Consider the following 18793-nt stretch of genomic DNA (forward strand, 5'->3'; position numbering starts at 1 on the left):
CATTGTAAGAATTCTAAGAATTCTTAACAGATTTCTTTGGAGTACATCGTATTTGTATCGAGAATGGCCTATCAAAAGATTTTTGGACTCTGCCGACAATGGAAAAGGAGACATTAATAGGAAATGCTATATTTTAAGCCTCTGCAGTAGTTTCAATGTGAAAGTGTGAATAGTACAACATTTTATAATTTCAAAAGATTTTTAACAGAAATCTGAGTCCTTCTGAATCAGTTCTACATCAGGTTGGGGTTGGGGCAAGTGGGCACAGAGAGGTTAGAAGTGGAAAATTAGGTGGTAACACACTCTATCTTACACTTGGACCTCTCAGCGACAGGAGCATATGTCCCCTGAAAAGTCTTTCTTTCCCTATCTCTGAAGAATTTTTCTTTTCTGTTTTTGTCAAGCCTTTTGATGCCACTATTTTTTCATTTCCTCTGGGACTATCATCTACAAGTTTTCTCTTAGTTCCCATCTGTCTTTAAAGTTTATCATTGACTTCTTTCATTTTATTTCTATTCCTTCCTCAACCCACTTCAGCTTGGGATCAACTTTTTGCACTCTACCTAAACTGTTTATGTTACTCAGATAATCTCCACCCCCCTTTTTTTTAGTATTGTGAACAGATAACATGAGATCTACTCTCAATAAAAATTCAAATGTACACTGAAGTACCATTAATTGGAACACAATATTGTACTGCAGATCTCTAGAACTTATTCACCCTGCATAACTGAAACTTTGTCTGTTGGACGTCAACTTCCTATTTCCCCCTACTGGTGGCCCTGGAAACCACCATTCTATTTTCTGTCTATGAACTTGACTCTTTAAGATTCTGCATATGAGTGGATTCAAGCAATATTTGTCCTTCTGTCTTTTTCACTGAGAAAAATGTTCTCAAAGTTCATCCATGATGTTGCATATGGCAGGATTTCCTTTTTATGGGTGGATAATATTCCACTGCCTCTATATACCACATTTTCTTTATCCATTCATCTGTCAATAGACATTAAATTTGCTTTCACATCTTAGCTATTGTGAGTAACACTGCAACAAATGTGGGGATGCATATGTCTCTTCAAGGTCCTGATTATGATTTTTTTTTTTAGAGAAATACCCAGAAGTTGGATTCCTGGATTTTATGGCAATTTGTTTTTAATGTTTCAAAGAACCTGCATACTGTTTTTCACAGTAGCTGCACCACTTTATATTCCTATAAATAATGTACATGAATTTCTCCACATCCTTACCAACACTTGTATTTTATTTATCTATTTTTAATAGTAATCATTCTAACAGATTGATAGTTCTTTGTGGTTTGATTTGTATTTCCCTGATGGTTTGTGATATTGTGCATCTTTGCATTTAGCTGGTTGGCCATTTGTGTGTCTTTCTTGTAAAAAAAAAAAAAAAAAAAGCCTGTTCAATGTCCTTTGCCCAGTATTTTTTAATCCAAAGGATTTGCTTTTAGCTATTGATGGAGAAATTCCTTATATATTTTGGATATTAACCCCTGAACTGATATATTGTTTGTGAAATATTTCTCACATTCCATAAATTAGCTTTTCACTCTGTTGCTTGTCTCCTTTTCAGAACAGAAGCTCTTTTTAGGTTGATGTTGTCCTACTTGTCTATTTTTGCTTTTGTTGCTTTTTAAAATAGTGTGGTACTAGCATAAACACATACATGTAGACCAACAGAACATAACGGAATGCCCATAAATAAACCCACATTTATGTAATAACTGATTTTCAACGAGAGTACCAATGGGGAAAGGACAGTGTTGTCAATAAATGGGTTAGGAAAACTGGATATCCACATGCAACAGAATGAAAAATGGATCTTTATGTGGCTTCATACACACAAATCAACTGAAAACGGTTTAAATACTTAAATAAATACATGAAAGTATAAAGTTCCATAAGGAAAACCTAGAAGAAAATTTCATTACTTTGGTATTGCAATGATTTCTTGGTATGCATAGTTTAATTTCCATTAATTAATATATAATATATCATTAGTTTCAAAAATAAAGTTCAGTGATTCATCAGTCGTATATAATACCCAGTGCTCATTACATCACATGCTCCTCTGTTTTGCTTCTTAAATTCCACATGTGAGTGAAATCATATGATCATCGTCTTTCTCTTACGGACCTATTTCATTTAACATAATACCGTCTAGTTCCATCTACATTGTTGTAAATGGCAAGATTGAATTTTTTTTGATGGCCAAGCGATATTCCATTGTGTGTGTATATACATATTGTACAGACATGTATATACACATTGTGTGTATATACACATGTGTGTGTGTGTGTGTGTGTGTGTGTGTGTATGCACATGACACACCACGCCTACTTTATCCATTCATCTGTCAGTGGTCATCTAGGCTCTCTCAAGAGTTTGGCTATTGCAGACATTGCTGCTATAAACATTGGCATGCAGTTGTTCCTTTGGATCACTACATTTTTATCTTTGGGGTAGATACCCAGTAACATAATTGCTAGGTCATACGGCACCTCTATTTTTAACTTTTGAGGAAGCTTCATACTGTTTTCCAAAGTGGCCGTACCAGCTTGCATTCCCACCAACAGTGGAAGAACATTCGCCTTTCTCCCCATCTTCACCATTTGTTGCTTCCTGACTTGTTAATTTTAGCCAGTCTGACTGGTGTGAGGTGGGATTTCATTATGGTTTTGATTTACATTTCCTTTAAAAAAAAAAAAGACTATTTATTTGAAAGAGAATAAGAGAGAGAGAGAGAGAGCATGAGAGGGGGGAGGGTCAGAGGGAGAAGCAGACTCCCTGCCGAGCAGGGAGCCCAATGCTGGACTTGATGCTGGGACTGTAGGATCATGACCTGAGCTGAAGGCAGTTGCTTAACCAACTGAGCCCACCCAGGCACCCCTGATTTTATTTCCCTGATGATGAGTCATGCTGAGCCTTTTTTCATGGGATATGACACCAACTTTTTTTTTTTCTTTTTAAGTTTTTCGCTAACTTGAAGCCCCTGTGGAATTTGAAGCACTGATAATTCCCTACTAGTAACATAGTCTCCCTTTGGTTTCTGAGGCAAGATTTTCAGTCTTCATATATACATACTCACTTCAACCTTTTTGCTAGCTTCTCATCTTCCTTCTGACTTCTAAAATATGCTCTCCACAATTCGGTCCTTCTATCCTTGACTTCTGGCTGGGAAATTCATTTATTATAATGGCTTTAACTCATCATAAATCTATACTGTAAAAAAAATTAAAAAAAAAAAAAGATGAAACTTTTCCTCAAACTCTGCCAGATATGTTTATCCAAACTTATGCTTGTTTTTCTCCCCACCAGGCTTCTTGTGGCTAACCATGCCAAAGGATTCAACATCCTTAAACCTATTCTTACTTCTGTTCAGTTAAATTTAACAAGCAGATCTGAATGGCCACTATGTGTATAACAAGTAGCATACACCCTGCTCTGCAGGGACACTTCCTCTAGGCCTTTTGTACATGGTGTTCACTGCCTACATGTTCTTCCACGATCTTTTCTTCCGGGTTAACTCCTACTTTCCTATCCAGTTCAAGCATCACCCGCTTTATGAATCTCAACCAGATGTCCTTAGGGAACGTATGTAAACCATTCTTTCTTTGGGCTTAATTAAATAACAAAATTCATATTTTCAATATGTCACTTTTTGCATGCTTTTTTGGTTGCTTATATATGTATAATCTTCACTAGTCTCCTTAAGGAAACTATGTTTCACTTACCTTTGAATCTTCAAAGTCTCAGCTATAAAAAAAAGAATAAAGAGGATCTTTAAGAAAAGATAAGAAATGATTTTCAGAGCACGCTGTTTAAGTGAAAACAGCAAATTGGAAAAGATTAAAGCCTTATATCCTAAATAAGAAATATTTTTTCATCATCATTAGCTCCTCATGAAAACATAGTGAAGAGTTAGCAAGGAAGGGTACCTGGGTGGCTCAGTCGCTTAAGCAGCTACCTTTGGCTTAGGTCCTGATCTTGGGGTCCTGTGATAAAGCCCCACATTGGGCTCCTACTCAGCGGGAAGTCTACTTCTCCCTCTCCCTCTGCCCCTCCCCACCTCTTGCACTCTCTCTCTCTGTCTCAAATAAATAAATAAAATAGTTAAAAACAACAACAACAAAAAGCTAGCCAGGAAAACTATGTATTAGAAATGGAAACAGGAAGGGTGCCTGGGAGGCTCAGTGGTTAAGTGTCTGACTTTTGTTCAGGTCATAATCCCTGATCCTGGGATTGAACCTCAGGCTCCAGGCTCCCGGCTCCCAGCTCAGCAGAGAGTCTGCTTCTCCCTCTCCCTCTGTCCCTCCTCCTGCTCATGATCTCCTACTCTCTCAAATAAATAAAATATTATTTTTTAAAAATGGAAACAGGATGGGGTGAGATATGCTTGACAGTACATACTGAAAGGAATAGAGACATAGAAAAACTGTCTCTTAATTTTTGTTCATAATTCTATACCACAAGCAAGTAGTGCCAAAAGTTCCAAGACTAGAATTTTTTTAAATCCTAATATTTGCATACAAAGATTTTGGAAACATGCACTTTTGCCACACTTATAGCAATGTAAATTTCTTCCAAGTAATGCTTTGTGGTCATTGATATCAGCATTAGCAAGAATGCCGAATGAGAATGAGATTGCATTTCTTCTAATTATGCTCTTGGGGTGTCCCATTTCCCTGTAATATGTAATCACGTGAGAGTTTGGTAGTAATGTGGATGGTATCCATATCACTGAAGATATTATAAATTGGGATAGAAAGTATAAAAACACAATTAAAAATTAGATGGTTAACATTTAATACTCAGACATCCAAAAGAAATATATTTTGAGAGAAAAAAGCCATGTATATTATCTTACAATATATAAACTATCTGTGACTGGATTTTCTTATCCCCCCCCCTCCACCAGGGAAATGCAATATAACTTAGGTGGTATACATAGACTCTTACAGCTAGAATAAATAACCACTTGGAGCTTCCCTACTACATTTGGGAAATTGATATTCAAGGAGGTTATGAAACTTTTTTTTCTTTTTTTTTTAAATTTTTTATTTTTTATAAACATATAATATATTTTTATCCCCAGGGGTACAAGTCTGTGAATCGCCAGGTTTACACACTTCACAGCACTCACCAAAGCACATACCATCTCTAATGTCCATAACTCCACCCCCCTTCTCCCAACCCCCCTCCCCCCAGCAACCCTCAATTTGTTTTGTGAGATTAGGAGTCACTTATGGTTTGTCTCCCTCCCAATCTCATCTTGTTTCATTTATTCTTCTCCTACCCCTTAACCCCCCGTGTTGCATCACCATTTCCTCATATCAGGGAGATCATATGATAGTTATCTTTCTCCCCTTGACTTATTTCGCTAAGCATGATACCCTCTAGTTCCATCTACAGTTATCATGGTTATGGGACTTTTTTAAGGTCACATCGAGTTTAGAATTACTCACAAAACACAAAATTGAATTTTTCCCCATTGTATCAAGAATATTTCTGAAAATGTATGAGTCTTTCAAGATGGAGGAATTAAGGAAGTACTAGGAGATATGAGATATGACTCATGGACCAAGCAAAATGGAGAATGCCATGTTCTCCAGGTTTATAGCCTTAATAAATATTTGTATACTCATCAGTGACTATAATGCAATGTAGGAAAAAGCATATTTGAAGTCAACTGCAGTTTTCATGGAAAACACTACAGAGAAAAAAGCATTATGGATGAATAAAAAATTGAGTAGAAATTTATATAGAAAAGATGAGGCTACATAAGAATTAAATATAAATATTGGAAATGTATATCTGTTTAACTAAATATAATATTTTAAGAAGGGAGGCTTTTCTATTTTAAGCTCTTAACTTCCTTAACATCCATGGTTAAAAAAGAATTTCTAAGTTAAATTATCCTTACACAGAATGCTTTTAACATATACTATTTGTATTAGACTTGGATTTGTTTAGGTGAATTTTTATAACTTTTTTATTGGACTATTTGAAATTTGTATAGAACTGTTTCTAGATGGAAATTCAGTTTACAGTATATTCAGTGAGTGATTTAGGAAATAATAGGAAGTTTTCGTATTTGAAAATAATTTCCTTTGGGAAAAAAAAATCCACTTAGGATGAATCTCTTAAAAACTGTTGAGTATTCTGCAGTATATTGTGAATGAAAAGAATTACATGTCTTTATCTTGAAAATAAATGGAAATTATTAAATTGCATTCCTTTTGAGTTAAAATGTAAGCTTACTTTCAATGGTATAATAATTCTTAAAATACACAAAGAATTAGTCAAACTTTGACTTGTTCTTTTGGCCATCTTTTAAAATAATACTAAGTGCAGTGCATTATCCTTCATCTTATACTTGACTTACAGAACATGGTCGTAATAAGAGACATGTTGAGAAATTTAGTCAATGGTTTCTCCATGTTTTCTTAAGGCCTCTCAAATCTTTACATTTCAAATATTTCTCTTCTGGAGTATCTAGCATGTCATCATTGTTTTGCAAGATTTGCAAAATTGGTTTTCAAAATGTTTGCTCTAAAGGAGCTATGTGCTTATGTTAAATGTATTGGGATTTTTGCCCAATATTAATTGTATAAGTGGTCCTTTCATTAGCAAATAATTTCATGTTACAATATTATTTTCTTATGTGTTCAGACTGCTACTGAACACTTATATACCAAGGACTTCCCTGAATAATTAGATAAAACAGCTGCATCTTTTGATATTCTACCACTTTGAAAGGATTATTTCATCAATCTTTGAGATGCCAACTTCAAATTTATAAAATGGGTGATTAGTCATTTTATTTTATTTTATTTTTTTTTTAAAGATTTTATTTATTTATTTGACCGAGAGAGATCACAAGTAGGCAGAGAGGAAGGCAGAGAGAGAGAGAAGGAAGCAGACTCCCTGCTGAGCAGAGAGCCCGATGTGGGACTCGATCCCAGGACCCTGAGATCATGACCTGAGCCGAAGGCAGCGGCTTAACCCACTGAGCCACCCAGGCGCCCTGATTAGTCATTTTAAATATTACATGACTTTCTATTTCAAAAGTGCCAGACTGATAGATAAGCACACTTGTGGATCCCTGGGCTAATCCCCCCAGTCTCCCTCTACTTTCATCTGCAGGAATACACCACAATCTGTAAATCAAGGTTATATCATCACACGATTACACATTCGTTACCGATGAAGACTATTTTTCACCTAGCTATCAATCAAACTATCATCAGAATGCAATCATAATTCTAAGAATAGGAGATGAGTGTAGACAATGATTTACATTAATAAATAATCTAATTCAGACACTAAGTATTTTAATTTGCAATAGAGATCTTAATGGGGGAACATGTAAGCTACAGTAATGGATTCATAAACTCATTACTTAGAAAGGTCAAGAAAAGGTGCTTCTTCATTGTCACCACATTACTGAACTGTGTAAATGAGATATGCAGGTAAAGCTTCCTTTAGAATTATAGGTATTAGTCATAAGGAATCAGGGTCAGTCATTATGATGTCTATGTTTGGTTTTAGCATATCCTGCAGCTTTATTATGTATCTCATCACTCTCATTTTTCTCTTTTCTCATTGTTTAGGGAACAATATAGTATATTGTTCAAAGTAGGACACTTCTGGGAATGATATACAATGCTATTAATAATGACAGTGCCACAATAGGGATAAACTGAAACTGTCTGGGGCAAGGCAGGACTTGTAATCCCTCCTAGTACCCTTTCCTTTAAACCTTCTGTTCCAAACTCTATCCTCCACTTTTCAGGAAAACCTGCCTGTAGCTATAGATCACTTCTAAGTATCAAACATGAGTAAGTGGTCAAACTTATTACCTCAGTGGGGAGTCTTAGCATTTTTTTTTTTTTTTAGTTTTAGCATTTTTAACAAAAGACTAAAGTCTTATATTAAAGAGATAAAGCTCTAGTTATGTAATTACAAAAATCAACTAGAGAGGGGATTTGCTGTATATGGTGCTAATTAAATGCTTGCTTCCCTACTTATTACTAAATTTGGTGTCCTGCAAGTTTTCAAAAGTTTCCAGAAATAATGTGCTCTTTTTTCTACAATGTTTTCTTGTATCCACATTTACGCACTCCTTCCCTTCAAGCAATTTTTGCTGGATACGAAAAACCACCCAATTTTTTATCTAATTATTTTTGCCTAACCTCAGGTCTCATATCACTGCTAGATTTTATCCCCACTGAAGGCTGCCTTTACTTATCTAAAAGTAAGCACAAGAGGTAAATGTTAACAATATTGAATGACTTAAAAAATTCTAAAGTGAAAACAATTAAAATTTGAAAGCTATAAAATTTGACAAAGTTGATTCAGTTATTTCTGTGAGTTTATTAGATGATGAAGAAGAAGAAGAAGTAGAAGAAGAAGAGGAGGAGGTGGAGGAGGAGGAAGTAGGAAGGAGGAAGGAGGAGCTTTCATTTCTGTCAGGGAATAGGTGCTAACATGAATTTAAGGATTTCCTCCTATTCTTGACTAATGAAAAATATCTTCCTTTCTTTCTTCCTTCATTTGCCTATTTATTCAACAGAGTTTACTACAGCCTAGCACTACCCTAGAAGTACAAAATGAAAGACAGCATAATTTCTATTGCACAGCCCAGCAGGGGAGATAAATACAGTATTATAGAGTTAATAATAACTGTATAGAACAGCAAAGAGAAAAACACTGAAGAACACCAAAAGGGATGTGTTCTTCTGGAAAACCTTCACATAGTTCATAGGCCAGTGGAATCTTGAATTAAGAGCACAGTTATTAATACTCCATTAAGAAATGGAGAAATGATACCGTGGCCTGAGGGGAGTTCAGAGGAGGCAAGAACGTGTAGGGTGGACTGTGGTATTCAGGGGGCTGTGGGCAGGTGCATGTGGTAAGAATGCTGGGAATCTAGGCTGCAGCCCCATTAGGGTTGGCAGATCAAAGTGCGAGTAGACCTAGATAACATGAGAAGAGGTTTTTAGCTAAGAGTTGCTAAGATCTGACAAAGGTGTTTATGAAGAAAGCTTTCTGTTAGTAGTGTAAAAAGCATTTGTAGAAATATGGAGGGGGGGTGGTTGTGGGCCTTGGGGAAATCCATCGGTGGCAAGGAGATTGGTATTTAACTTGTCCCAAAGCAATGAGACCATGTATTCATTTATTCTACATGTATTATATATTTCTATGCTCAATATTGTGCTAGCTACTGGGCATCCAAACATGAGGTAAACTATTAAATGATAATTTAAACAGAAAAGGACTGGAACACAGTCTCTTTTCATAAAACTGAAAATTGAGATATAGTCTGTTTCCTGCTCACCTTGGTTCTTGAGGTACATAATTAAAAAACAAACAAACAAACAAAAAACCTTTTGATTTTGATAGTGCAATGATGTGGATTTATTTTAAACCCAGTCTACAACTAACTCCTGTCCAAAGAATCAAAGATGGATGATACATCAACAAAAACATGTAATGTTTTAAAACATGTGAAGAAGGTAGACTTTGCTGTAAGGTGAGTGAGGGTGTGAGGGTGTGACAGTCATCAATATTAACACAGCTGTGCCTGAAACATTCATTGTCCTAAAATGACGTTGACCCAATAGACCCATTCAAGAAGAGTTGACCTCGTATTAGGATCACCTTTGAGGAGCACGCAGATTTCAGCAAATATTGGTTTGTGTGTTTTCTCCTCCACCTGGACTATAAGCTGATAGTCTGCAAGAATTCTTCATCTTCAGTCTAGAACACAATATTGTAACATAAAATTATAAACACTTGTCAAATAAAGGTAAGAAATGGGTATCTGAGGTATGAATACAGAATACTTTCAGTGAGAACTTCTATGAAAACCTCTGATCCAAAACCTTTTTTTCATCATTGGCAAGACTAGGCTTCCCATTGAGATTTAATATACTTGAGTTGTTCACTTGCTGGGTTGTTTTGGGCAAACAAAGGACAAACATGCACTAATTTTCTCTCCACTCACATTGTGATTTACTAAGTTTCCTAGGATTTTCTTTAATTTTGTTTAAATTCTCAGCCGTCTTTAACCATTATCTAAAAAACTTCAGTACATATTTAATTGAATATAGGACAAGCTAGATTAGTAGAGTAACTGGGAGGTTTGGGTAGAAATTATTTTTATTTTTTCACTCAAGTATTTCTTTCAGAGTTGGATACTTTAGTTCCAGAAAACATTTTTTTTTTTTTTTTTAATTATGTATCTTCTCTTCCACCACCAGAGGATTTTCAAAACAAGACACAAGGAGAGAAACTATCTAGTGAGCTCTTCCTTCTGCTTCCTTTCCTTTTTATAAATTCAGGGACATTTCACTGTCCAGCCTTCTGCCTGAGAAGCTGTAAAAGGTACAGAGGAATGAGCATGTACAAGGAAGTATTTTATTATTTATTTTCCCTTATGAATTGTCACTGCAAAGGCAATTATGTCCTTAGAAATTTCACATCATTTCACTTGGTATTTGTTCTTGTGTAGCACTGATCAGTTGTAATTTATTCATGTATTTATATGTTTAAATTCTCTTCACTAAATGGAAAGCTGCTTTAGACCAACTTCCAATTTACTTTATTCCTGTACATTATCTCACAAAGGATGGATATAAGTAGTTGTTCCACAAATATCCAATGAATCACTTATTTTCTTCTACTCTTATTTTAAAATAGCTAGCTACTTAGTCTACCACAAACAACATTCATACATAACACTGATTCCACAGGGAAAATATGTTACAAGTTTGAAAATGACTTAGAAAAATTCAGTATCACTCAAACTGTGACTTGGGATTGTTCTTCAAGTACCAGGCATTTGCTGTTAATAATTCAAATGTAAAATATTTGATATGAAAGAGAAAAAAATGACATAGCAAGAAATCAGTGCAACTTCAGCATTTGCATTCATTATCATTTGAATAATGATAATTCCTAAAATGTACCAAGAGTACTTCCTATCCGCTGAACATCCTTCTGAGTGTTTTACATGGAAATATTTTTAGTAAATCCTCACAAAGTCCTTGTGAATTCGGTCCTGACTCGAAGAACTAATGTTCTATCATTTCTATGAGTCAAGTAACTCACTAAATCATTTGACTTCAGAATATCAATCTTAATTCTACTGCAGAAATCTTTTTTTTAATTCTGAAGAGTTATAACAGCTCTCTAAATATTGGAAAAGTTCATAACCTTCTGAATTATATTTTTTCCAATTTACTAGTATTTAACAATGGCCTTATCTCATTCCTCCTCCATCTGCCAGGTCTCTCCCACATATTACCCTCTTGCTTTTCTTTCTTCATCTAAAATATACATTAAATAGATGTAGATATCTGCATTATGTGTATGTGTGTTTGTAAATCTCTCTCTTCACTCCCTCCGCCTCCCTCAACCTCTCCATCTCCTCTTTTCCTCCCTCCTTCCTTTCAGGAACTTTAGCTCACATACATAGATGATTTCTTTTTCTTTTGAAAACTGTAAATTATAATGTTAATTTATTTCATCCCCTCTGCCATCCTCAAGGGGTTAACTTTTTCATTTCCTTGAGGTTTCTTCCAAAGGGCTAGCTTTTAATTCATTTGTTTTACTGTTCAGTACAAGGTATTCTAGCTCCTTCTGGGTGTTCAGTAACTTGGCAGTCTTCCATCTAGCTTCCTCAGGCAATATCAAAAGAAAACTCCTGGAGGAGTAATAGTGATTAAATGTCCAGGCTGAATGTACATTTTCTCATGTCCGCAGCACTCTGGAGAAATTAATTAAGCTTCACAGTACCCCTCTGCGATATTATTATTACCTGCATTTTACCTGTGCAAATCTCAACACAGACACTAAGGTTTTTGCCCAAAGTCAAAAAAAAGTGTTAGCTTCTTACTGAGATTAACATTTAATTATTATTGTTTAAAGTCACTATTGGTTTTTTGGCTACTGTATCTCAGTGGTGTTCTCTCTTTCTCTCTGAATAAAACTAACATAATCTCATTATTATGTTATTAAAAGCTTTTTTCATAACATGATGTTTATGAAAGTAGTAAATATAGGTATTCGTAGAGTTTTTTATTACTTCAATACCATTACCTTATAATTTACAAATTACCTTTTATTTCTCCAGTTTTCCTTATTAAAGTTGTTTATTCAACTTTTGTATAATTGAGCTTTATCCTTATTTTTAATTATGCAGTCTACATTTACAAATACTGCATACCCTAATTAGCAGGATTTTAATTTTTTTTTAATTTTAAATGTTTATTTTCAGTTGGTTAACATACGGTGTTATTAGTTTTAAGTGTACAGAGTAGTGATTCAGCACTTCCGTATACAACACCTGATGCTCATCATGGACAGTACTCTCCTTAATTCCCATCACCTGTTTTCACTTCACCACCCACTTCCCCTCCAGTAACCATCAGTTTCTTCTCTATAGTGAAAAATCTGTTTCTTGATTTGCCTCTTTTTCTTTACCATGCTCATTTGTTTCATAAATTCTGTATATGGGAAAAATTATATGGCATTTGTCTTTCTCTGGCGGAGTTATTTTGCTTTGCATTACACTTTCTAGCTGCATCCATGTTGTTGCAAATGGCAAGATTTCAACCTTTTCATGGCTGAATAATATTCCATTGTATATATACACCACTTCTTTATCCATTTATCTATCAGTGGACATGGGCTGCTTCTGTAATTATGAATAATGCTGCTATAAACATAGGGGTGCATGCATCCCTTTGAATTAGTGATTTGTGTTTTGGGGGTAAATCGTAGCACAATTACTGGATAATAAGGTAGTTCTATTTTTAACTTTTTAAGGAAGCTCCATGATGTGGCTTCAGAAGCTTACATTTCTACCAAGAGTGCAAGATGGTTTCTTTTTTTCCATATCCTCATCAACACTTGTTTCTTGTGTTTTTTATTTTAACCATTTTGACAGGTGTAAGATGATATCTCACTGTAGTTTTGATTTGCATTTCCCTGATGATGAGTGATGTTGAGCATCTTTTAAAATGAGATCCTTTAAAATGAGATAGCAGCATTGATTTGGCACCCTAACACAGTAGCATGAGGTATCTGTAATGGGCACTTTCTATATCATATCACAAAGGAAATAAAAACTAGTAATGCTACTCCAACTGGAATTTTTTTCTATTAATTGTTTTAATAACTATAGATTTCTAATATGGTTTCAAATCAGGAACATGATGCCTCAAGCTTTGTTCTTCTTTCTCAAGATTGCTTTGTGTATTTGGGATTTTTGTGATTCTATACCATTTTTAAATTGTTTTGTCTATTTCTCTGAAAAGTGGCATTAATATTTCTTTTGAAATGCTTATTTAATCATTTATTTGCTAGAGAGAGCAAGAGAGCACACACAAGTGGGGGTGGGACAGAGGGAGAGAATTCTCAAGCAGACTCCCCACTGAGCACAGAGCCTGAAGCAGGGTCCATTCCAGGACCCTGAGGTGGTGAACTCAGCCAAAATCAAGAGGTGAATGCTCAACTGGTTGATTCACCAGGTGCCCTAACCATTGAGATTTTGATAGACATCTGTAGCTTGCTCTGTAGACATTTTAACAATACTAATTTGTTTAATCCATGAACTTGGAATATCTTTACATTTATTTGTATACTCTTTACTTTCTTTCATACAGTTTTCAGTATACAGATCCTTTACTTGGGGAAATTTATTCTGAGGTATTTTATTTTTTTGATGCAGCTGTAAAGGGGATTATTTTCTTAATTTCTCTTTTTGACAGTTTGTTGTTGGTGTATAAAAACACAACAGATTTGTTGGTATTGATTTTTGTATCCTGAAATTTTACTAAATTTGTTTATTAGTTCTAAGAGATTCTGGTGGAGTCTTTGGGGTTTTCTATACATAGAATTATGTCATCAACAATTATTGACAGTTTTTCTTCTTCCTTTCCAATTTTATTACTTTTTATTTATTTTTCTTACTTAATTTCTCTGGCTAGTATGAAGTTTTATCAAAAATGGATGTTGAATTTTGGGAAATGCTTTTGCTACAGCTATTGAGATGATTATATGATTTTTAGCTTTCATTTTGTTAATGTTGTGTAACATAATAATTAATTTACAGATGCTAAACAATCTTTGCATCTTTGGAATAAATCCTGGTTGATCATGATGTACGATCTTTTTTAATGTATTGTTAAATTTAGTCTGTTAATATTTTGTAAGGATTTTTATCTCTGTGTTCATGAGGGATATTACCCTATAATTTATTTATTTGTTTGTTTGTTTGTTTGTATTTGGTTTATTTTTCTGGTTTCAGAATTAGTGTAATGTTATCCATGTAAAATGAGTTTGGAAGTATTTCCTTTTCTTCAGTATTTTGGGAGATTTTGGGAAGGATAGCTATTAAAGCTTCATTGCCATCTGGTAGAATTCACCAGTGAAGCTGTCTAGTCTTGAACTTTTATTTGTTGGGAGGTTTGTTTTTTTTTATTAATTTTTTATTTTTTATAAACATATATTTTTATCCCCAGGGGGTACAGGTCTGTGAATCACCAGGTTTACACACTTCACAGCACTCACCAAAGCACATACCCTCCCCAATGTCCATAATCCCACCCCTTTCTCCCAAGCCCCCTCCCCACAGCAACCCTCTGTTTTGTGAGATTGGGAGGTTTTTGATTACTGATTCAATCTCCTTGCATCTGTCTATTCAAACTTTTTATTTCATCATGATTCAGTCTTGAAAGAGTATATGTTTCTAGGATTTTATTGATTTCTTCTAGGTTGCCCAATTTGTTTGCATATAATTGTTCATATAGGTCTTATGATCCTTTGTATTTCTCTGGTATCAATTGTAACTTCCCTTCTTTCAATTTTGATTTTATTCATTTGAGCCCTCTCTCTTACTGAGCCTAGCTTAAGGTTTATTAATTTTGTTTATCCTTCCAAAAACCAAATTCTTGGTTTTATTGATCTTTTCTTCTTTTTCATCTTTAACTTATTTTCAGTCTGATCTTTATTACCTCCTTTTTTCTACTAACTTTTGACTTTGTTTATTCCTGTTTTTCTAGTTCGCCTTGGTGTAAAGTGGAGATTTGACCAGATTTTTCTCATTTCTTGAGGAAGGCCCATATCACACTATGAAGTTCCCTCTTTTTCTTTCTTTTTTTTTTTTTCTTTTAAGATTTATTTGTTTATTTGAGAAAAGACAGTGTATGAGCAGGAGGGTCAGATGAAGGGGGAGACAGAGAGAATTTCCAGCAGACTCCATGCTGAGCATGGAGCCCAACACAGGCCATGATCTTGTGACCCTGAGATCAGGACCTGAGCTAAAAAGGAGTCAGATGCTCTAACTGACTGCATCAAATAGACACCTCACTATGAAGTTCCTTCTTAGAACTGCTTTTGCTGCATCCCATAGATTTTGGAATATGGTATGCTCATTTTCATTTAATTTATTATGTTTTTAAATTTCTGCATTGACACATTGGTTGTTCAGTAGCATGCTATTTAATCTTCACATATTTTTTATTTATCCTTCTATTTTTGTGATTTCTATTATGGTTTTCAGTTTATTTTTTACTTTCAAGTTTTTTATTTAAATTTAAGTTTGCTAATATGTAATGTAGTATTGATTTCAAAGGTGGAATTTAGTGATCCATCGCTTACATATAACACCAATGCTCATTACAACCAGTGCCCTTCTTAATATCCATCACCCATTTAGCCCATCCCCCACCCACCTTCACTTGGGCAACCCTCAGTGTCTTCTCTATAGTTAAGAGTCTCTTACAGTTTGCCTCTCTCTCTGTTTTCATCTTGTTTTATTTTTCTCTGTTTTCATCTTGTTTTATTTTTTTCTTGTTTTATGTTTCTCTGTTTGGTTTCTTAAATTCTACATATGAGTGAAATCATTTGGTATTCACCTTTCTCTGACTGACTTATTTCACTTAGTATAATACACTCTAACTCCACCCACATTATTGTGATGGTAAGATTTCATTATTTTTGATGGCTGAGTAATACATACCACATCTTCTTTATCCATTTATCAATCCATGGACATTTGGGCTCTTTCTGTAATTTGGCTACTATTGATAATACTACTATAAACATTGGGGTGCATGTATCCCTTTGAATCAGTATTTTTGTATCCTTTGACATACCTAGTAGTGCCCTTGTTGGGTCATAGAGTAGTTCTGTTTTTCATTTTTTGAGGAACCTCCATATTCTCTTCCAGAGTGGCTGCACCAGTTCGCATTCCTACCAACAGTGTAAGAGGGTTCCCTTTTCTCCCCCTCCTCGTCAACATTTATTTTTTCCTAAACTGTAAATTTTAGCCATTCTGACTGGTGTGAGGTGGTATCTCATTGTGGTTTTTATTTGTATTTCCCTGATGATGAGTGATGTTGAGCATTCTTTCATGTGTATGTTAGCTTACAAGTTCTTTCATTTGTATTTCTTCTTTGGAGAAATGTCTGTTCTGTCTTCTGACCGTTTCTTAACGGATTACTAATTTTGGGGTGTTAAGTTTGGTAAGGTCTTTATTTATTTTGGATACTAGCCCTTTATCTAATATGTCATTTGTAAATATCTTCTCCCATTCCAGAGGTTTCCTTTTAGTTTTAACGATTGTTACCTTTACTGTGCCAAAGCTTTTTATCTTGAACTCCTAATAGTGCATTTTTTGCTTTTTTTCCCCTCGTCTCCAGACATGTGTCTAGTAAGAAAGAAGTTGCTAAAGCTGAGTTCAAAGAGGTTGCTGCCCATGGTCTCCTCTAGAATTTTGATGGTTTTCCTGTCTAACATTTAGGTCTTTCACCCATTTTAAATTTATTTTTGTGTATGGTGTAAGAAAGAGATTTCCAGTCCTGCCATTGAGATTTGTTTCGTATCCTAATCTATAATCTATCCTGGAGAATGTATTGTGTGCACTTAAAAAAAATGGGTTTTCTATTACTCTCGAGTGGAATGTTCTGTATATATATTTATTAAATCCATTAGGTTTAATGTGTCATTTAAAGCCAATGTTCTCCCATTGATTTTCTGTCCAGATGATCCATTCACACAAGTGGGTGTTAAAGTCCTCTGCTATTGTTATATTGTTGTTGATTTCTCCCGTTAGGTTTGTTAATATTCACTTTATATATTTAGATGCCTCTATGTTGAATGCATAAATATTTGCAAATGTCATATCGTCTTGCTGGATTGACTCCTTTATGATTATGGAATGCCCATCTTTGTCTTTTATTACACTCAGTTTTTAAAGTCTGTTTCATCTGCTATAAGCTTAATTATACCAGCTTTCTCTTGGTTTCCATTTGCATGAAATATTTTTTTCCATCCCTTCACTTTCTGTCTGTGTGTCTTTACAAACAGGGTGAGTTTTGTAGGCACAATGTAGATAGGCACTTTTTTTCCCCCAATTAGCCTCTCTCTGTCTTTTGATTGGAGAGTTAATCCACTTACATTTAAAGTAATTATAGATAGCTATGTACTTATCTCCTTGTTGTTAATTGTTTTGTGGCTGTTTTGTAGTTCCCCTCTGTTCCTTTTTTCTGTTGCTCTCTTGTGGTTCCATGTCTTTTTTTAATGCTATGTTTAGATTCTATTCCCATTTTCTTTTGGATGTATCTAGTCTAAGTTTTTGCTTTGTTGTTACCATGACGCTTACATATATCAGCCTATAAATACATAGAGCCTGTATCTACATATAGATGCATCATTCTATTTTAAGTTGATTGAAAGTTAAGTTTGAACATATTCTAAAACCTACATATCTACTTCCCCCCTCACATTTTCTGTTGTTGATGTCACTTTTTTTTTTTTAAGATTTTATTTATTCTTAAGAGAGAGAGAGAGAACATGAGCAGGGAGGAAGGGCAGAAGGCAGAGAGAGAACCAGATTCCCTGCTATGCAGGGATCCCAATGCCAGGCTCGATCCCAGCACCCTGGCTGGGATCATGACCTGAGCCAAAGACAAAAACAACCCAGGTGCCTCTTGATGTCATATTTTTACATATTTATTTTGCTTATCCCTTAACTAATTGTAGTTATAGTTATTATAGTTATATAGTTATTTTTGTAAACTTCCATGCTAGCTTTATAAGTGCCTAGTCCATTATCCTTACTGTATATTTTCTTTTACCAGAAAGATTTATACTTTTGTATTTATGTTTCCTTGTTACTAATTAGTACCCTTTCTTTGCAGCTTAAAAAAGTACCTGTAATTTTTCTTATAAGGCTAGTTTAGTGGTGATTGATGAGCTTCCTTAGCTTTTGCTTATCTGGGAAACTCATTATCTTTTCTTTAATTCTGAACAATAACTTTGAACAGGTAGACTATTCTTGGTTACAAATTTTTTGCTTTCAGCAGTTTGACTATATCATGCCACTCTCTCTGGGCTGAAAAATTTCTGCTAAAAAATCTGCTAATAGTATTGTGAGACTTCCCTTGCTGATAGGAAGTAGGTGTTTTTTGGATTTTTTTTGTGTGTGTGTGTTTCTTTTGCAACTTTTAAGATTCTTTATCTTTAATGTTTGACACTCTAATTATAATGCATCTTGCTATAGATATCTTGAGTTCATCTTATTTGGAACTCTCTAGGCTTTCTGGATCTAGAAATTTCTGTTTTCTATCTCTTTGTTGAAGTTCACTTTGTATTCATCCATTCTTCTCCAAAGATTGGTGAGCAAATTTATGACCATTACTTTGAACTCTTTATTAGGTAAATCACTTATCTCTGGGTTCCTTAATTTTGGTCCCCACACTTCC

General features: G+C 34.7%; 1 protein-coding gene across 5 annotated transcripts in view; it reads left to right on the plus strand.

Annotated features, from left to right (window-relative positions):
• Window positions 1–18793, plus strand: part of CSMD3 (CUB and Sushi multiple domains 3) — a 1245805-nt gene that overhangs the window by 747544 nt on the left and 479468 nt on the right. The window lies entirely within an intron of this gene.

The sequence above is a fragment of the Mustela nivalis genome (genome assembly GCF_964662115.1).
Source record: "Mustela nivalis genome assembly, chromosome: 2".
Lineage (NCBI taxonomy): Eukaryota > Metazoa > Chordata > Mammalia > Carnivora > Mustelidae > Mustela > Mustela nivalis.